This window comes from Pseudophryne corroboree, chromosome 5, assembly GCF_028390025.1.
Source record: "Pseudophryne corroboree isolate aPseCor3 chromosome 5, aPseCor3.hap2, whole genome shotgun sequence".
NCBI classification, from domain to species: domain Eukaryota; kingdom Metazoa; phylum Chordata; class Amphibia; order Anura; family Myobatrachidae; genus Pseudophryne; species Pseudophryne corroboree.
In genome coordinates, this window is record NC_086448.1 from 589,095,205 (window position 1) to 589,113,506 (window position 18,302).

The window sequence follows — 18,302 nt, forward strand, 5'->3', positions numbered from 1 at the left end:
AGAGGTTCAATCCAATCTGATTGAAGGAACTGCAATACCACGTTAAGATCCCACGGTGCCGCAGTAGGCACAAATGGAGGTTGGATGTGCAGAACCCCTTTCACAAACGTCTGAACTTCTGGAAGGGAGGCCAATTGTTTCTGAAAGAAAATAGACAAGGCCAAAATCTGGACTTTGATTGAACCCAATTGTAGACCAGCATCCACACCTGCCTGAAGAAAATGGAGAAAACGTCCTAACTGAAACTCTTCCGTTGGAGCCTTCTTGGATTCACACCAAGACACATATTTTCTCCAAATACGGTGGTAATATTTAGACGTTACTCCTTTCCTGGCCTGAATAAGAGTGGGAATTACTTCTTTGGGAATACCCTTTTGGGCTAGGATCCGGCGCTCAACAGCCATGCCGTCAAACGTAGCCGCGGTAAGTCTTGATACACGCACGGCCCCTGCTGTAGCAGGTCCTCGTGAAGAGGAAGAGGCAGAGGATCTTCTATGAGTAACTCCTGAAGATCTGGATACTGTCACTGACCTAGGTTGGGGGTGTTGTGAACTCGGGGGTTCTTCTGATGGTAGGGAAGAGGAACCACAGTTGGGTCGGAACAGGGATGGCCTGAAATAGGGCTTCCTCATACAGGACTCTGACAGTAAGGCTTGATGAAAATATTGAAGAACTTTATTGCAGGAAGGCAGCAACACAATGTCACATAGCAGAGAAGGAACGTATGGGGAAATGTCCAGGCCTATAGAAGAACTTGTAAGCAATGTTAAAGATACTAGTAAATGAAGTACTTGTGAGTGATGGTAAAAGATACTGGTGACTGAAGAACTTGTGAGTGATGTTTTTAAAGACACTGATGATTTGAAGAACTTGTGAGCGGTGGTTAAAGACACTGATGATTTTTAGAACTTGAGAGCGGTGGTTAAAGACGCTGATGATTTGTATAACTTGAGAGCGGTGGTTAAAGACACTGATGATTTATAGAACTTGAGAGCGGTGGTTAAAGACACTGCCGATTTGTATAACTTGAGAGCGTGTTTAAAGACACTGGTAACTTGCAAAACTTGAGAGCGGTGTTTAAAGACACTGGTAACTTGTGGAACTTGAGAGCGGTGTTTAAAGACACTGGTAACTTGCAAAACTTGAGAGCGGTGTTTAGCCCGCAGCCCACGCTGACTCCAAGAAGCACTGGTGACTGGACCGCAGAGGAACACACCAGCCGCTGGGAACGCTGGAAACTGTGCAGCAACTGGCACCTGGAAATGCCGGAGACACTGGGGTACAACTGCAGAGAGATTCGCCAGGAACAAGAGCACTGGCATCCACTTCAGGGGAAAAGACGATACTCAGGCGCCGAGGCTCTGCCCGGCGTCTGACTTTGAATCTCCCGCCTCCGCTGGATTGGCGGAACAGTCTGATGACGTCACCTGCTCCCCGCCCACGTGATGCTGGGTGTCATGGCGGCGCCCCTTCCCCGGGGAACCGCAGGGAGCTGCGCCAGCCAGACGCCGGAGCCCGTGGACCACCGAAGGCGGAGGCCGCAACACCGACCAGCAGGCACGCAGGGGTAAGCGCGGTGAACGCCGCCTCTGGCGTGTGATAGTACCCCCTCCTCCAGGAGTGGCTCCCAGACACTTTCCAGGTTTTGTTGGATGTCTGGAATGGAAAATCCGCACCTGTCGGGGAGCCATAACTTCAGTAGCCTTGACCAAGCTCCTCTCCTCGGGGCCAAAACCTTTCCACTCCACCAAATACTGTAGATTCTTGTGAAGATAACGAGAGTCAAGAATAGCTTTGATTTCAAAGTCCGTTCCAGCTTTAGTGTCTGCAGAGATTGGCCTCGGGGACTTTGAATGGAACCGGTTTAAAATAAGGGGGCGAAGGAGAGAGACATGGAAGGAATTTGGTATCCGGAGGTGGGAAGGCAATCCCAATTTGCAGACAACCGGGTTCAGGACTTGTAACACGGGGTAAGGACCAATAAACCTCGGAGCGAACTTCATAGTGGGCACCCTTAACCGAAGATTGCGGGTAGAGAGCCATACCCTGTCACCAACCTTGTATTGGGGAGCTGCTCGTCGATTCCTATCCGCAAAGAACTTATAGCGGCCGGAGACTCTCTTGAGGTTAGCATGAACTCGACTCCAAATTTGACTGAAGTGCCGGAGAGTAGAGGCTGCAGCAGGAACACCCTCCGGAGGACAAATGGGTAATTCTGGAACTTGAGGATGGAATCCATAATTAATGAAAAATGGGGACTCACCAGTCGAAGAGTGGTACAGATGATTATGGGCAAACTCGGCCCATGGCAACAGTTCCACCCAATCATCTTGCGAGGGAGAGAGATAAACACGGAGAAAAGTCTCTAAATCTTGATTGACGCTTTCAGTTTGCCAATTGGTTTGTGGATGGTAAGCGGATGAAAACTTGAGGCCGTAAAGAGAGCTCTCCAGAATCTTGCAGTGAATTGTACCCCCCGATCAGAGACGATTTCCTGAGGTAATCCGTACAGGCGGAAATGTTCTCGGATAAATAACAAGGCCAACTTGGGAGCTGATGGTAACCTGGTCAAAGGTACAAAATGCGCCCTCTAAGAGAAACGGTCAATAATTACCCAGACAGTATTGTGACCCTTGGAGAGGGGCAATTCGGTGACAAAGTCCATAGAGATATGGGTCCAAGGCCTCTTAGGAATGGACAGTGGATGCAACAACCCCGCAGGAGGCAGATGAAGAATTTTGTGCTGAGCACACTGCGGACATGAGTTGACATAATCTTGAATATCCTCCTTCATAGTGTCCCACCAGTAAGATCTTCGTAGAAACTCCCACATCTTTTGAACTCCAGGATGACTGGAAAACTTGGAAATATGAGCTCACTGCAACAACCTTGGTCGAAATTTAGCTGGCACAGACATTCTCCCAGAAGGAGGACCCAAAGCGGTGGGAGCCACTGACATAGAAACTGGACTGAGAATCAAAGCCTTCTCAACGGAATTCTCCTCATCCGAAGCCGTTAAGGAACGGGATAAAGCATCAGCCTTGATGTTAAAAGTCCCAGCCCGGTACTTAATAACAAACGAGAACCGAGTAAAGAAGAGCGCCCATCTAGCTTGACAGGGATTCAAGCACTGGGTCGTCTTGAGGTACAGCAAATTCTTGTGATCAGTAAAAATTGTAATTAGGTGTTTAGCACCTTCCAAAAGATATCTCCATTCCTCCAAGGCAGATTTTATTGCCAAAAGCTCTTTATCTGCAATGTAATGTAATTCCGTTCAGCAGGAGAGAACTTGCGAGAATGGAAACCACATGGATGTAACTTCCCGTCTGGAGCGTACTGCGAAAGCACGGCACCTATGCCTACCATGGCAGCATCAACCTCCAAAAAGAATGGTTTTGAAAAATTTGGTTGTTGAAGTACTGGAGCGGACATAAAGGCTGCCTTCAACTGAGAGAACGCTGCTACAGCTTCAGAGGACCAATGACTTGGGTCAGAACCCTTCTTGGTTAGGGCAGTGATAGGTGCCACAATGGTAGAGAATCCCTTTATGAACTTCCGGTAGTAATTTGCAAAACCTAGAAATCGTTGTACCGCTTTCAAGGAAAGAGGCTGAGTCCAGTCCCGAATGGCAGTGAGTTTCTCTGGATCCATACGAAGCTCCGTGCCCGAAATGATGTAACCAAGAAATGGAATAGAAGGGACCTCAAAGGTACATTTGGAAATCTTGCCATAAAGATGATTCTCTCGCAATCGAAGAAGTACCTCTTTGACCTGTATTCTGTGCTCTGTGAGATTCTTAGAAATATCAGAATGTCATCCAAATATACCACTACACTTAGGTATAGCATATCCCGAAAGACTTCATTAATAAATCCCTGGAAGACGGCTGGGGCGTTGCTGAGGCCAAACGGCATTACCAGATACTCGTAATGCCCGTCCCTGGTATTGAAGGCCGTCTTCCATTCGTCCCCCTGTCGGATATGTATCAAATTATAAGCTCCCCTTAAATCGAGCTTGGTGAAAACTCGGGCTCCGCAAACTCTATCAAAAAGCTCCGTGATGAGCGGCAAAGGATACTTATTCTTAATGGTGACATCATTTAGACCACGATAGTCAATACATGGTCTCAGCCATCCGTCCTTCTTCACAAAAAAGAAACCCGCCCCCGCCGGGGAGGTAGAGGGGCGGATGAATCCTTTCTGCAGTTTAGACTTGATATAGTCCGACATAGCTTGTGTCTCGGGTAATGATAAGGGATAAGTGCGACCCCGAGGTGGCATTTTCCCCGGAATGAGCTCAATGGGGCAGTCCCAGGGTCTATGCGGTGGTAACTGATCGGCCGCCTGCTCCGAGAACATGTCTGAAAACTCCCGATAGGCCTCTGGAACGAGCCCTTCATCTGACTTGGAAGATACACGGAGCGGGTAGACAGGAGTGAGACAATTTGAATGACAAAATGGACTCCAAGATGTTATTTGTGTCGAACTCCAGTCGACGTGATGGTTGTGAAGTTTAAGCCAAAGAAGGCCAAGAACCAGATCGTGGGGCATCTCCCGAATCACTAGGAACTCCAGGTGTTCTTGATGCAGAGCTCCCACTTGCAGCTTGATTGGTACTGTACAACTTGAAATCAGACCGTTAGAAATTTGGGTACCATTGATAGCAGTCAACGTAATAGGTCGTTCAACCGACCGTAACTGAAAACCCAGATTCTGGGCACAGGAAAGGGAAATAAAATTCCCTGCAGCCCCAGAGTCCAGCAGAGCCTTAACGGGTTTGGCTATTGACTCAGAAAACAGACACGGAGAGTAAACAGTCCACTGTCGGAGAAGGTTTAGAAGAAACCCCTAGCTCGACTCCTCCGGAACAAGCTAGGACTGCCCGTTTCCCGGGCGAGACTTGCAAAACTTGAGAAAATGATCCGCGGCTCCACAGTAGAGGCAGAGTTTACCCTCACAACGACGCTGACGTTCTTCTGGGGACAGCCGAGATCGATTAATCTGCATGGGTTCGTCAGGACTCGGAATAACCGTTTGCTTAGATGGAAGAGATCGGACCCTTGATCGATCTGACTGACTACGTTCGCCACCTCGTTCCTGCATGCGAAGATCCACCTTTACACAGAGCGAGATCAACTGTTCTAAGGAATCTGGCAAATCTCTAGTGATCAACTCGTCCTTTAGACGATCAGAGAGCCCGTTCCAAAAGGCAGCCCGGAGGGCATCATTATTCCAGCGCAGTTCTGAGGCTATGGTCTGAAAATTAATCACAAACTGTCCCACTGAACGAGAGCCTTGTCGGACACGGAGCAAGTCTGCAGAGGCAGCGGTCGTCCTGCCGGGCTCATCAAAAATCCTCCGGAATGACGTAATGAAATTGGTGTAACTAGAAACCAATGGATCCGATCGCTCCCATAACGGAGACACCCAATCCAACGCTGAACCCTCGAGCAAAGAAATAATGTATGCCTTCTTGGACCGATCAGTAGGGAAGTTATGTGAAAGGAGTTCAAAATGCACCTCGCACTGATTGAGAAAACCACGGCAATTCTTTGAATTCCCATTAGCGAGAAGGAGTAGGGAGCTGAAGGCGTGACCTGGTTCCAGAGAAGGATGGAACATTACTAGAGACAACCACTGGAGCGGGTACTGGAACTGGGGCCGGCACTACTGAAGCCAGAGAAGTCTGAATTTGATCCAGCCGGCCAGATAATTCCTGGAGATAATACATCACCTGGCCCTGTGCTGCTTCCTGGCTTTGAACTCGGGAAACCAAGTCCTGGATGGTACTTGCCTCTAGGCTCCGATCCCCCGGGTCCATGAGGCCTGAGTATACTGTCACTGACCTAGGTTGGGGGTGTTGTGAACTCGGGGGTTCTTCCGATGGTAGGGAAGAGGAACCACAGTTGGGTCGGAACAGGGATGACCTGATATAGGTCTTCCTCATACAGGACTCTGACAGTAAGGCTTGATGAAAATATTGAAGAACTTTATTGCAGGAAGGGAGCAACACAATGTCACATAGCAGAGAAGGAACGTATGGGGAAATGTCCAGGCCTATAGAAGAACTTGTAAGCAATGTTAAAGATACTAGTAAATGAAGTACTTGTGAGTGATGGTAAAAGATACTGGTGACTGAAGAACTTGTGAGTGATGTTTTTAAAGACACTGATGATTTGAAGAACTTGTGAGCGGTGGTTAAAGACACTGATGATTTGTAGAACTTGAGAGCGGTGGTTAAAGACACTGATGATTTGTATAACTTGAGAGCGGTGGTTAAAGACACTGATGATTTATAGAACTTGAGAGCGGTGGTTAAAGACACTGCCGATTTGTATAACTTGAGAGCGGTGTTTAAAGACACTGATAACTTGTGGAACTTGAGAGCGGTGTTTAAAGACACTGGTAACTTGCAAAACTTGAGAGCGGTGTTTAAAGACACTGGTAACTTGTGGAACTTGAGAGCGGTGTTTAAAGACACTGGTAACTTTCAAAACCTGAGAGCGGTGTTTAAAGACACTGGTAACTTGTGGAACTTGAGAGCGGTGTTTAAAGACACTGGTAACTTGCAAAACTTGAGAGCGGTGTTTAGCCCGCAGCCCACGCTGACTCCAAGAAGCACTGGTGACTGAACCACAGAGGAACACACCAGCCACTGGGAACGCTGGAAACTGTGCAGCAACTGGCACCTGGAAATGCCGGAGACACTGGGGTACAACTGCAGAGAGATTCGCCAGGAACAAAATCACTGGCATCCACTTCAGGGGAAAAGACGATACTCAGGCGCCGAGGCTCTGCCCGGCGTCTGACTTTGAATCTCCCGCCTCCGCTGGATTGGCGGAACAGTCTGATGACGTCACCTGCTCCCCGCCCACGTGATGCCGGGTGTCATGGCGGCGCCCCTGCCCCGGGGAACCGCCGGGAGCCGCGCCAGCCAGACGCCGGAGCCTGTGGACCACCGAAGGCGGAAGCCGCAACACCGACCAGCAGGCACGCAGGGGTAAGCGCGGTGAACGCCGCCTCTGGCGTGTGACATACCAAACCCTCCTTGGCCAGTACGGGGCAATGAGGATTGCTCGAACCCTTGTTCTTATTCTTATTTTGAGAACTTTTGGTATTAGTGGAAGAGGAGGGAAGACATATACTGACCGAAACACCCACTGGGTCACCAGTGTTTCCACTGCTACTGCTTGAGGGTCTCTCGACCTGGAACAATATCTCTGAAGCTTCTTGTTGAGACGAGATGCCATCATGTCTACTTGAGGAACTCCCCAAAGACTTGTCACCTCTGCGAAGACTTCTTGGTGGAGGCTCCACTCTCCTGGATGGAGATCGTGTCTGCTGAGGAAGTCTGCTTCCCAGTTGTCCACTCCCGGAATGAAAATTGCCGACAGAGCTTTCATATGTCTTTCTGCCCAGAGGAGGATCTTTGTCACCTCTGCCATTCTGCTTTTCGTTCCGCCCTGACGGTTTATGTACGCGACTGCTGTTATATTGTCCGACTGGATCTGCACTGGCCGATCTTGTAGAAGATGCACCGCTTGTAGAAGGCCGTTGTAAATGACTCTCAATTCCAGAACGTTTATGTGAAGACAGGATTCCTGACTTGACCATTTTCCTTGGAAGCTTATTCCCTGTGTGACTGCTCCCCAGCCTCGGAGACTTGCATCCGTGGTTACTAGGACCCAGTCCTGAATCCCGAATCTGCGTCCCTCTAATAGGTGAGAACTGTGCAGCCACCACAGGAGTGAAATCCTGGCTTTGGATGACAGGATTATCCTCTGGTGCATGTGTAGGTGGGATCCATACCACTTGTCCAACAGATCCCACTGGAAAACTCTGGCATGGAATCTGCCAAACTGTATGGCCTCGTAGGTCGCTACCATCTTTCCCAACAACCGAATGCATTGGTGTATTGACACTCTTGTCGGTTTCAAAACTTGGTTGACCATTTTCTGGATCTCCAGAGCTTTTTCCACTGGAAGAAATATCCTCTGAACTTCTGTGTCCCGTATCATCCCCAGAAAAGACAGTCTTGTTGTTGGTTCCAACTGTGACTTTGGAAAATTCTAAATCCAACCGTGTTGTTGGAGCACTGACAGGGAGAGTGCAATGTTCTGCACCAACCGTTCCTTGGATCTCGCTTTTATCAGGAGATCGTCCAGGTAAGGAATTATATGGACTCCTTGTTGTCGAAGGAGGACCATCATCTCTGTCATCGCCTTGGTGAATACCCTCGGTGCCGTGGAGAGTTCGAACGGCAACGGTCTGGAACTGGTAATGGCAATCCTGTATCGTGAACCTCAGATAAGCCTGATGTGGAGGATAAATGGGAACATGTAAGTAGGCATCTTTTTTGTCTACCGACACCATGACATCTCCTTCCTCCAGACTGGAAATCACTACCCTCAGAGATTCCATCTTGAACTTGAACCTTTTCAGGTAGAGATTCAGAGATTTTAGGTTCAGAATTGGTCGGACCAAGCCGTCCGGCTTCGGAACTAAGAAGAGGCTTGAATAAAAACCTCCTCCCTGCTGTGACAAGGGTACCAGGACAATGACTTGATCCTGACATAATTTTTGAATTGCAGCCTATACTACTTCTCTGTCTGGAAGAGAAGCTGGCAAGGTCGATTTGAAAAATCGGCATGGGGGGGACGTCTTGAAACTCCAGCTGGTATCCCTGGGACACACTATTTGCAAAACCCAAGGGTCCAGGCCAGATTGAGCCCAAATCTGACTGAAAAGTTTCAGACGTGCTCCCACCCGAGTGGACTCCCGCAAGGAAGCCCCAGCGTCATGCTGCAGATTTGGCAGTAGCAGGGGTGGACTTCTGCTCCTGCTATCCGGGAGATGCTGCTGACTTTTTTCCGCGTCCTCTCCCTCTACCTGCAAAGAAGAGGGAACCTTTGGCCTTTTTATATTTGTTGGGCCGAAAGGACGGCATCTGTGAGTGATGTGTCTTTTTTGTCAGTGCTGGAGCATAAGGCAAGAATGTCGACTTACCTACGGTAGCCGCAGAGACCAACGCGTCCAACCAATCTCCAAACAAGGCCTCACCTTTATACGGGAGAGCCTCCATATTTGTCTTGGAATCTGCGTCAGCATTCCACTGGCGAATCCACAACGCCCTCCTAGCCGAGACTGCCATGGTAGCGGCTTTTGAACCTAAAAGCCCAATATCCTTCATGGCCTCTAGCATGTATGCAGCAGCGTCTTTGATATGACCTAACTTTATTAGAATCTCGTCTCTATCTATCTTGTCAATTTCAGATGACAAGTTATCTGACCATTTTTCGATAGCCCTACTCACCCACGCGCAAGCAAAGGTGGGCCTGAGCAGCGTACTGTCACGATCCGGGTATCTGGACGCCATTACCTGCCTTTCAGATGTCTCCTGAGGCTCGCTCAGCGTTCCAAGGCCGGATCTCATCTGTGTCCACATACTGCACATTCCTCCTGTCACGCTGAGATGCTGTCACAGCGGCGCCATGTTTGAATCCTGCATGGCGTCTCCCGTTCTCCGCGGCCTCCGCCGCCGCTCCTGTGTTATAGGTGCAGGTTGTCAGTGTGGTGTTCCATGTCTGCCGCTGCCTCCGTTGTCATCCACGAGTCTCAGCATACATTTGTCAGTCTGGCGTCTCCTGTCCTCTGTGGCTGGCGCCGCCATTACAGTTATGTTTCCACATGGTTTCCCAAGCCAGTTTTCCCTCCAAGTTCTAACATGGGCGCAGCCATGTTGGATCTAATCACATGCTTCAGTTCCTCCAATCCACTGCCTGGAAATCTGCATAATTGCCCAGCCAATACCTGCATTGCTGCAGGTATAAGTATCCTGTGCCTGGGCCAGGAAATGGTCAGTGCTTTGTTTGTCATACCTTGTTCCAGTCTCTCTCCTGTGGTTGTGTTTCCAGGTTCCAGCTCCTGTCTGCAGCATCCACCAAAGAGACCCGCACCTGCCTACCATCCTGTGGTGCAGCCTGACTCTGCAGTCCTCCGTGGTTGATCCAGTTTCCAGCTATTTCATCTGCTTCCAGCAGTATCCACTACCACCGGTAATCATCCTTCAATTCCTCTGTTTCCACGCTCCCTAGCATCTTACTATATTCACTCCGTTTTTCATCACCTGGCTGGTTCCACCCAGCATTCATTCAGTGACTTTATCATCTGGCTGATTCCATTCCACATCCACTCCGTGTCTTACCACATGGCTGGTTCCATCCAGCAATCACAACAGCTGATTCAAGTTACCAACTTCATCTGTTCCATCTACTGGCATGTTCCTTGGATATCTTCACTACTACAGCCAGGCCTGGTAAGGTTATTCCATCTAAGGACTGTAACAGCTGTTCTTACCTACCAGTGTCCTGTGTAACCATTTCATGGTCAGAGTGCTCCAGGAATCATATTATGTATCATTGCCATTATTTACCTTGAATGCTGTTTGTTTACACGGAGTCTGTTAATAAACTTTTATTTTGACTTTTACCTGGTTGTCATGGTCACACCTTCGGGTTTCCTTTTAACACTTACATGTCCAGGGGTCTGATTAAACCTCCCCGGTTTAAGTTCCTCTCAGCCCCTACAACTGAGGCTTTCTCCTGTCAACCAAAACCCTCAGTTGTGACACGTACCATTGGCCATATAAATAGATTTTAATGTAGTCTCCAACTTGCGGTCTGCTGGCTCCTTTAGTGAAGCCGTCCCAGGTGCAGGGAGAATCACCTTTTTTGTTAACCATGAAAGGGCACTGTCTAAAACTGGGGGTGGCTCCCACCTTTTCCTGTCTTCTGCCGGGAAAGGATAAGCAACCTGAATCCTTTTGGGAATCTGAAATTTCTTTTCAGGGTTTACCCAAACTCCCTCAGAAAGAGTATTTAGCTCGTGAGAAGGAGGGAAAGTTACATTAATTTTCTTTTCTTTATAAAAATAAGCCTTCTCCTGAGGTACCGGAGGGGCTTCCGTTACTTCCAAAACCTCCCTTACAGCAACAATCATGTATTGAATGCTTTTTGCCAATTTAGGATCTGTCTCCCTGGAATCACTAGTGTTGACACAGGAATCAGAGTTCGTGTCGGTATTAGTTTGTACTATTTGTGCAAATGGTCTTTTATGTGACCCAGAGGTGATGCCTGTGGATAAAAAAGCAGAACCACTAAAAATCACATCTTCCACTGATTTTCTCCAGCTTTCTGCATGAGACTCAGACTTATCTAATCTCTTATACCGCATTCAGATCGCAAATGCTGGATCCTACCCGGTAAAAGAAACGTGTCCTTACCGGGTGGGATCCGGCATTTGCGCTCCTTTGCTGGCTTTCCGACCTGGCAATATACCGGGTCGGTTGCCATAGCAGCGGGGGGGTGCAGCAGCAGCAGGGGCGGGGGTGGAGGCGGCGCTGGGAGATGAGCTCATCTCCTGCACCGCCTCTCCCTATGCTGTGAATCGGAACCGTGTCGCATCGACGCGGCTCCCATTCACACTGCACCTGACCCGGTATTCAACCCGGGTATAATCTTTCTTTTATACCGGGTTGAATTACCGGGTCAGACGACCCGCTAATTCTTGGAAAGGGCTTTCACATCGCACACTGACCCGTGTCGACACGGCAATATGCCGTGTCGATACCGGGTTATTTGTGCGATGTGAAAGGGGTATTACTGATATGATTCACACTATCACGTAATTCTTTCACCCATTCAGCTCATGGTGTGTCGGCAGTGCCACCACATTACAACTCTGTGTCCCTAAAATGGCTCCCTCAGGGGAAGAGTTCCCTGCCTCAGACATGTCACACACGTGCACAATCACACCACAGACACTCTGGGACTTATAGGGGACAGACCCACAGTAAAGTCTGTCTGAAGGACACAGGTAAGATTTGCCAGTTCAAAACCCAGTGCCAGTAATAAAATGTCTGTGTAACACAAAATGCCCACAGACCTGTAGCGCTTTTATAATCACACAATATTATTTATGTATTCCACCAAATTTCACTTTGCCCCCCCTGTTTAGCACCCTGATACTTAGTTCAGCAGTGGAGGAGGACCAGCGTTCTTCTCTGCAGCCTGGAGGGAGAGAAAATGGCGCTGAGCTGTGTGCTGGCTGACTGAGGAGGAAGCCCCGCCCCCTTAATGGCACGTTTCCCCTCAGATCTTTTGAACTAATATTTATACTGGCAGGGGTAGGACTGTGCCTCAGCATCTTATTCCCCTTATTTTTGCCAGTTTTAGTAGGTTTCATGATGCCCAGGGCGCCCTTCCGGGCCCTGCACCCTACAGTACCTGTGTGTGATGGGTAGCATGGCGCGCAGCGTTCCCGCCCGCTGCGCGGTACCTTTCAGCCGTCACGATGTCTGAAGATCCTTTTCTTCTTACTCTCACCTGTCTTCTGACTTCTGGCTCTGTAAGGGGGGTGACGGCGGGCTGTGGGAGTGAGCACATAGCTCCAGCTAGCGTTCAGTACCCTTCAGGAGCTAATGGTGTCCTGTCAGCTAGAAGCAGAGCCATGAAACTATTCAGGAAGCTGGTTCCTACTTCTGCCCCCTAAGTCCCACGAAGCAGGGAGACTGTTGCCAGCAGTCCTCCCTGAAAATAAAAAACCTAACATAAGTCTTTCAGAGAAACTCAGTAGAGCTCCCCTGGAGTGCATCTAGTCTGCCTGGGCACATTTTCTAAACTGAGGTCTGGAGGAGGGGCATAGAGGGAGGAGCCAGTTCACACCCTTGAAAAGTCTTAAAGTGCCCATGGCTCCTGCGGAACCGTCTATACCCCCATGGTACTGAAGTGGACCCCAGCATCCTCTAGGACGTATGAGAAAGAGGATTTAAGAGGTATGCGGTGACTGTAAAACACAGAGAAAAATACTAAATATGTATATCCTGTGAAACACTATTATATGAGAACCCTGATGCACTTAGCCCCCTTCAGGGTACAAAATATAGGGATAGCAATATGTGTGAGATACACGGAATAGAGATCACACAACAGCTATAGGTTCACACACAGTCACATGTACAATGCAGAAATGATTACAAACAACAATAAAGCTGCACTGGACTAGCAATACTAAGTACTGTACTACCAAGTAAAGCTATGTACAGTAGGTATATAGATATAACAAAGCACAGTAAAGAATGGATGGATATCACAGGATACGTGTACTAAATATCACTGTAGCAATGCACTTGTTCTTAACTAATACTGTCTAAATGACATGTAGAATACTTAAGTGTCCTGTAAATGCACAGCGCTGATGATGCAGGCGGCTTTGCAGAGGAGACATTGCCCAGCAGTCCCAGAATCAGCTCAGCATGTGTGTAATGTCGCCCAAATGCTGACAGGGAGTGAGGGAGACAGAGAGATGCAGCTCCAGGGCGGGATCATTTGCAGTAAATGGTGCCTGGGGGAGGGGCTACAGGTCAGAGCCTTATCCCCTTGCTGGACTTCACCACCGGGTAACGCGCTACCTATTAAAACAGATTTTTATGGAATCCGACCTGTGCCCCTTGCCCTGGCGGTCTAATGGGGTCCCTGTACGGCCACAGTGTCCACGCCAGCGCGCGCGGCCTGTCTCCTAGTGACCGCGCCGGATCGCGGTTTTCAGCGGGTCCCGCCTGGGGGACCCTCTTATCTCCCTATGATGCGGCCACGCGATCCTGGAGAGCAGCGGCAAGTGTGTGTGCTCTGAAGAAAACCGGAGCCTTCCGCTGTAAGTACCCGGCAACCAGGGCGCGGGAGTATACAGCACCGCCGGGGGGATGTGAGTGAGCTGCAGCACGATATGTCAGTATTGTTAGGTTCCTGGTGCTCAGAACAAGGGAGATGTTATAAAGAGAGTCCAGAGCACCAGGACGTAATGCTGGGAAAGGGAAACAGAATGGGAATAGCCCCTGGCACCCTACCTCCGTTGTTTTACCCGTGCTGTCAATTCACTCTTGCGAGACTATGGTTTATTGGGCCCATGGCAGCCGCGTTTGAAGGGCGGATTAAGTCTGCCCAACTCCGATGCCCCCTCAGGTCTTAAGGAGAGACAAAGAGTGAACTGAGACAGGGTAATAACAAGGGGCCCTCTAACTGAGACAACCAAAGCCAGGGGCTACTGACTAGCCTAAAAACTAAATGTATGTGCGGCTTGCCGCCCAAGGAAAAGAACAACAAAGGAAATGCTGTCCACACGCCGACACGATACTTTTGTGTATCGGCGGTGACAGCATAAGCAGAACCCTCTACAAAACACCAGTTACAGATATAACCAAGGAATACAGCGGCCTAGGCCAACGGACGCGGAAGAGCCGCTACTCACGGAACCGGTACCAATACTGGCAAATGGACAGGAACCCCCAATGCTGCCGACACAGACTCTCAGAACTGGAGGACAGGCAGAATCCCAAACGACAGACCGGTGGACACCAAGAAGCCAGAAACTCGACCAGGCATAGGCAAAGCCACAGGACTTCTGGACAGGAATGCTTCACGGCAGGACACGGGATCAGACACAGGAATCGACACAGGGACTGACACAGGAATCAACACAGGAAGCAGCTAGACAGACACTGCTAGACAGGAGCTCAGGAACTGGCAGGAACAAGCTCAGAACTCAAGCACTCCGGAAGACTGGAAACCTAGAAATATCACCAGCGTCTGTGAATTGCACTCAGCCAGCATATAACAGAGAGGCCTAATTAATTATGTCATGCAGCTGTCCTGTTGCATGACTCCAAACTGACAAGATGCAATTAGCAGCCAGGTGAGGCTGAACACATGGGAACAAGCTGCAATTACACAGACTCACCACCGGCAGCAAACAAGAGTATTCTTAAACAGAGCAACGGGAAATCCTGGCCTGCAAGACAACTTATAAACATAAAATAGGAATGAACCACTACCTGTTAGGTTCCTGGTGCTCAGAACAAGGGAGATGTTATGAAGCGAGTCCAGAGCACCAGGACGGAATGCTGGGAAAGGGGAATGGAAAGGGAATAGCCCCTGGCGCCCTATCTCCGTTGTCTCACCCGTGCTGTCAGTACACTCTTGCGAGACTATGGTTGCTTGAGCCCATGGCAGCCGCGTTTGAAGGGCGGATTACGTCTGCCCAACTTCGATGCCCCCTCAGGTCTTAATGAGAGACAAAGAGTGAACCGAGACAGGGTGATAACAAGGGGCCCTCTGACTAAACAACAAGGCCAGGGGCTACTAACAAACCTAAAGCCAAAGTATGTGCGGCTTGCCGCCAAAGGAAAATAACAACAAAGGAAATGCTGACCACACGCCGACAATACTTTTGTGTACCGGCGGTGACAGCATAAGCAGAACCCTCTGCAAAACACCAGTGACAGAAATAATAAGGGAATACAGCGGCCTAAGCCAACGGACGCGGCCGTGCCGCTACTCACGGAACCGGTACGAATACTGGCAAACGGACAGGAACTCCCAATGCTGCTGACACAGACTCTCAGAACTGGAGGACAGGCAGAATCCCAAACGACAGACCGGTGGACACCAAGAAGCCAGAAACTTGCACAGGCAAAGGTACTGGACCTCAGGACAGGAACACCTCACGGCAGGACACGGGATCAGACATAGGAATCGACACAGGGACTGACACAGGAATCGACACAGGAAGCTCAGGAACTAGCAGGAACCAAGCTCAGAACTCAAGCAGACTGAAAACCCAGGAATATCACCAGCATCTGTGAATTGCAAACAGCCAGCATATAACAGAGAGGCCTAATTAATAATCCCATGCAGCTGCCTTGTTGCAAGATTCCAAACTGACCAGATGCAATTAGCAGCCAGGTGAGGCTGAACACAAGGGAACAAGCTGCAATTACACAGACTCACCAGCGGCAGCAGACAAGAGTATTCTAAAACAGAGCAACAGGAAATCCTGGCATGCAAGACAACTTTATAAACATAAAATAGGAATGAACCACTACCTGTGGTTCATAACAGTATCCCCTCCTTAAGGGTGAGCTCCGAGCACCCCATGACACCCACGGGGAACATAAACAGAAGTATAACATGAAATACAGAACAAAACTGCAAAACAGGAATGAGCCACAGCCGTGGCTCATAACATTACCCCCCCCCTTGAGGAGGGGTCAAAAGACCCCAAAAAGCAGACTATCCAGAACAAGGGATACAAAAAAAAAAAAACCTGACACACTGGTCTAACAGACAAGAAAACAAAAACAAGCTGTAGCAACAACTTGTAACAGTGCCCTCCCCTTGATGGTGGCCACTGGACACAAGACAAGGGGAAAAAACAAAAAAAACTTTTTTTTTATCAAGGCAAGAGTCAAAAATTATTTCTTTTTCTTCTTCTTCTTTATACAAAGCTCTTTAGGTCTGACCAAGGTAATTCCCCACACATTGTCTGAACTGATGGTACCACCCAGCAAGGCTGCGTTCAAATCAGAGACAGGTCTCTTACCCTTGGGAGCTGAACTTTCTGGTAAAGTACTATTATTAGAAGAAGAAGTCAGAAAAGCACATCCTGCAGTCAAAACAACGGGCTGAGACTCTTGTGCTGAGTTTACAGTATTTGGTGGACTCTCAGTATATAAGACGGGTGACCTAGAGGAACCTGAACCAATTTCTTTGGAACCATATCTTTTAATAATTGCATCACTGAATGCTAGGGGATCCTGAAGAATGGGATCTTCAGCTTTCATTAGGCTGGTCGCCCACTCAAAAGGCTCTCCTCTAAAAGAATAAATCAGATAAAGCACAATGTTCTCTGAAGTGATGCCCAGAAATGGTCTAGACAACATAATAATGTAATAGTGTTTGTAAAGTGTCAAAAATTGGGCTAAGTCCCCATCAAAGATTATGGATGTTGAGATATCAGAGTCAGGATCTGTTTCCTTCTCATCTGACTGACTGGAGTGCTTTGCTAGGACCTGGTCACTATTGACCTTACTCGAGGCTGAGACTCTCTGAACCCCACCCGGGGCAGTGACTTTCTGAACCCCACCCGGGGCAGTGACTTTCTGAACCCCACCCGGGGCAGTGACTTTCTGAACCCCACCCGGGGCAGTGGCTTTCTGAACCCCACCCGGGGCAGTGGCCTCCGGGAACCCCGCTGGGGCAGTGGCCTCCGGGAACCCCGCTGGGGCAGTGGCCTCCGGGAACCCCGCTGGGGCCAGCACCTCGGATTCTTTTACTGGGACCGGGCCGTTGGCCTCCCTGACTGGGATCGGGCCATCGGCCTCCCTCTCTGAGTCGATAATTATCGAAAGTTCTCCCGGGACTATGACTTCCGGGACTTTTGCTGAAGCAATAACGTTCAGATCCTCCACTAATGCTATGCTTCTTAAGTTCTTTCCTGGGGAAGCGACTTCTAGACCCTTCTTTGGGGCTGCGTCTCTCGAGACCCCACTTGGGGATATTACTTCAAAGATCCCTTCTGGGGTTTTGCTTCTCGAGTTCCCCTCAAGAACTATGGTTTTAGAGACCCTTTCTAGGGTTGCGCTTTTCAAGTCCCTACCTGGGGTAACAGCTTCTGAGGCCCCTTCCGGTATGGACACCTGAACTATAATATTTGATGTCCCTCTATAAGCTAGGGCATCGGGTACCGCTCCAACACTCTGGGCATCGGGTACCGCTCCAGCACTCTGGGCATCGGGTACCGCTCCAGCACTCTGGGCATCGGGTACCGCTCCAGCACTCTGGGCATCGGGTACCGCTCCAGCACTCTGGGCATCGGGTACCGCTCCAGCACTCTGGGCATCGGGCACCGCTCCAGGACCCTGGGCTACGGGCACCACTCCAGGACCCTGGGCTACGGGCACCACTCCAGGACCCTGGGCTACGGGCACCACTCCAGGACCCTGGGCTACGGGCACCACTCCAGGACCCTGGGCTACGGGCACCACTCCAGGACCCTGGGCTACGGGCACCACTCCAGGACCCTGAGCATCGGGCACCACTCCAGGACCCTGAGCATCGGGCACCACTCCAGGACCCTGAGCATCGGGCACCACTCCAGGACCCTGAGCATCGGGCACCACTCCAGGACCCTGAGCATCGGGCACCACTCCAGGACCCTGAGCATCGGGCACCACTCCAGGGACTTGCAACTCCGCTTCCACAGGAACCTCAAGAGAGGAGAGAAACATTCTCTTTTGATTCCTGAATCTATAATGGGGCTCCCTTGCCCAAGGACCCCAATTATAGGACAGAGAGCCTTTTTGTGTGGGTTGTGTGACAAGTACCTCTGCCACAGTAGAGACAGGAGTAGGTCTTGTATCATGACTCAACTTGGCCAGAGGGCAAGACTCGTCACCACACTTTGGCTTGC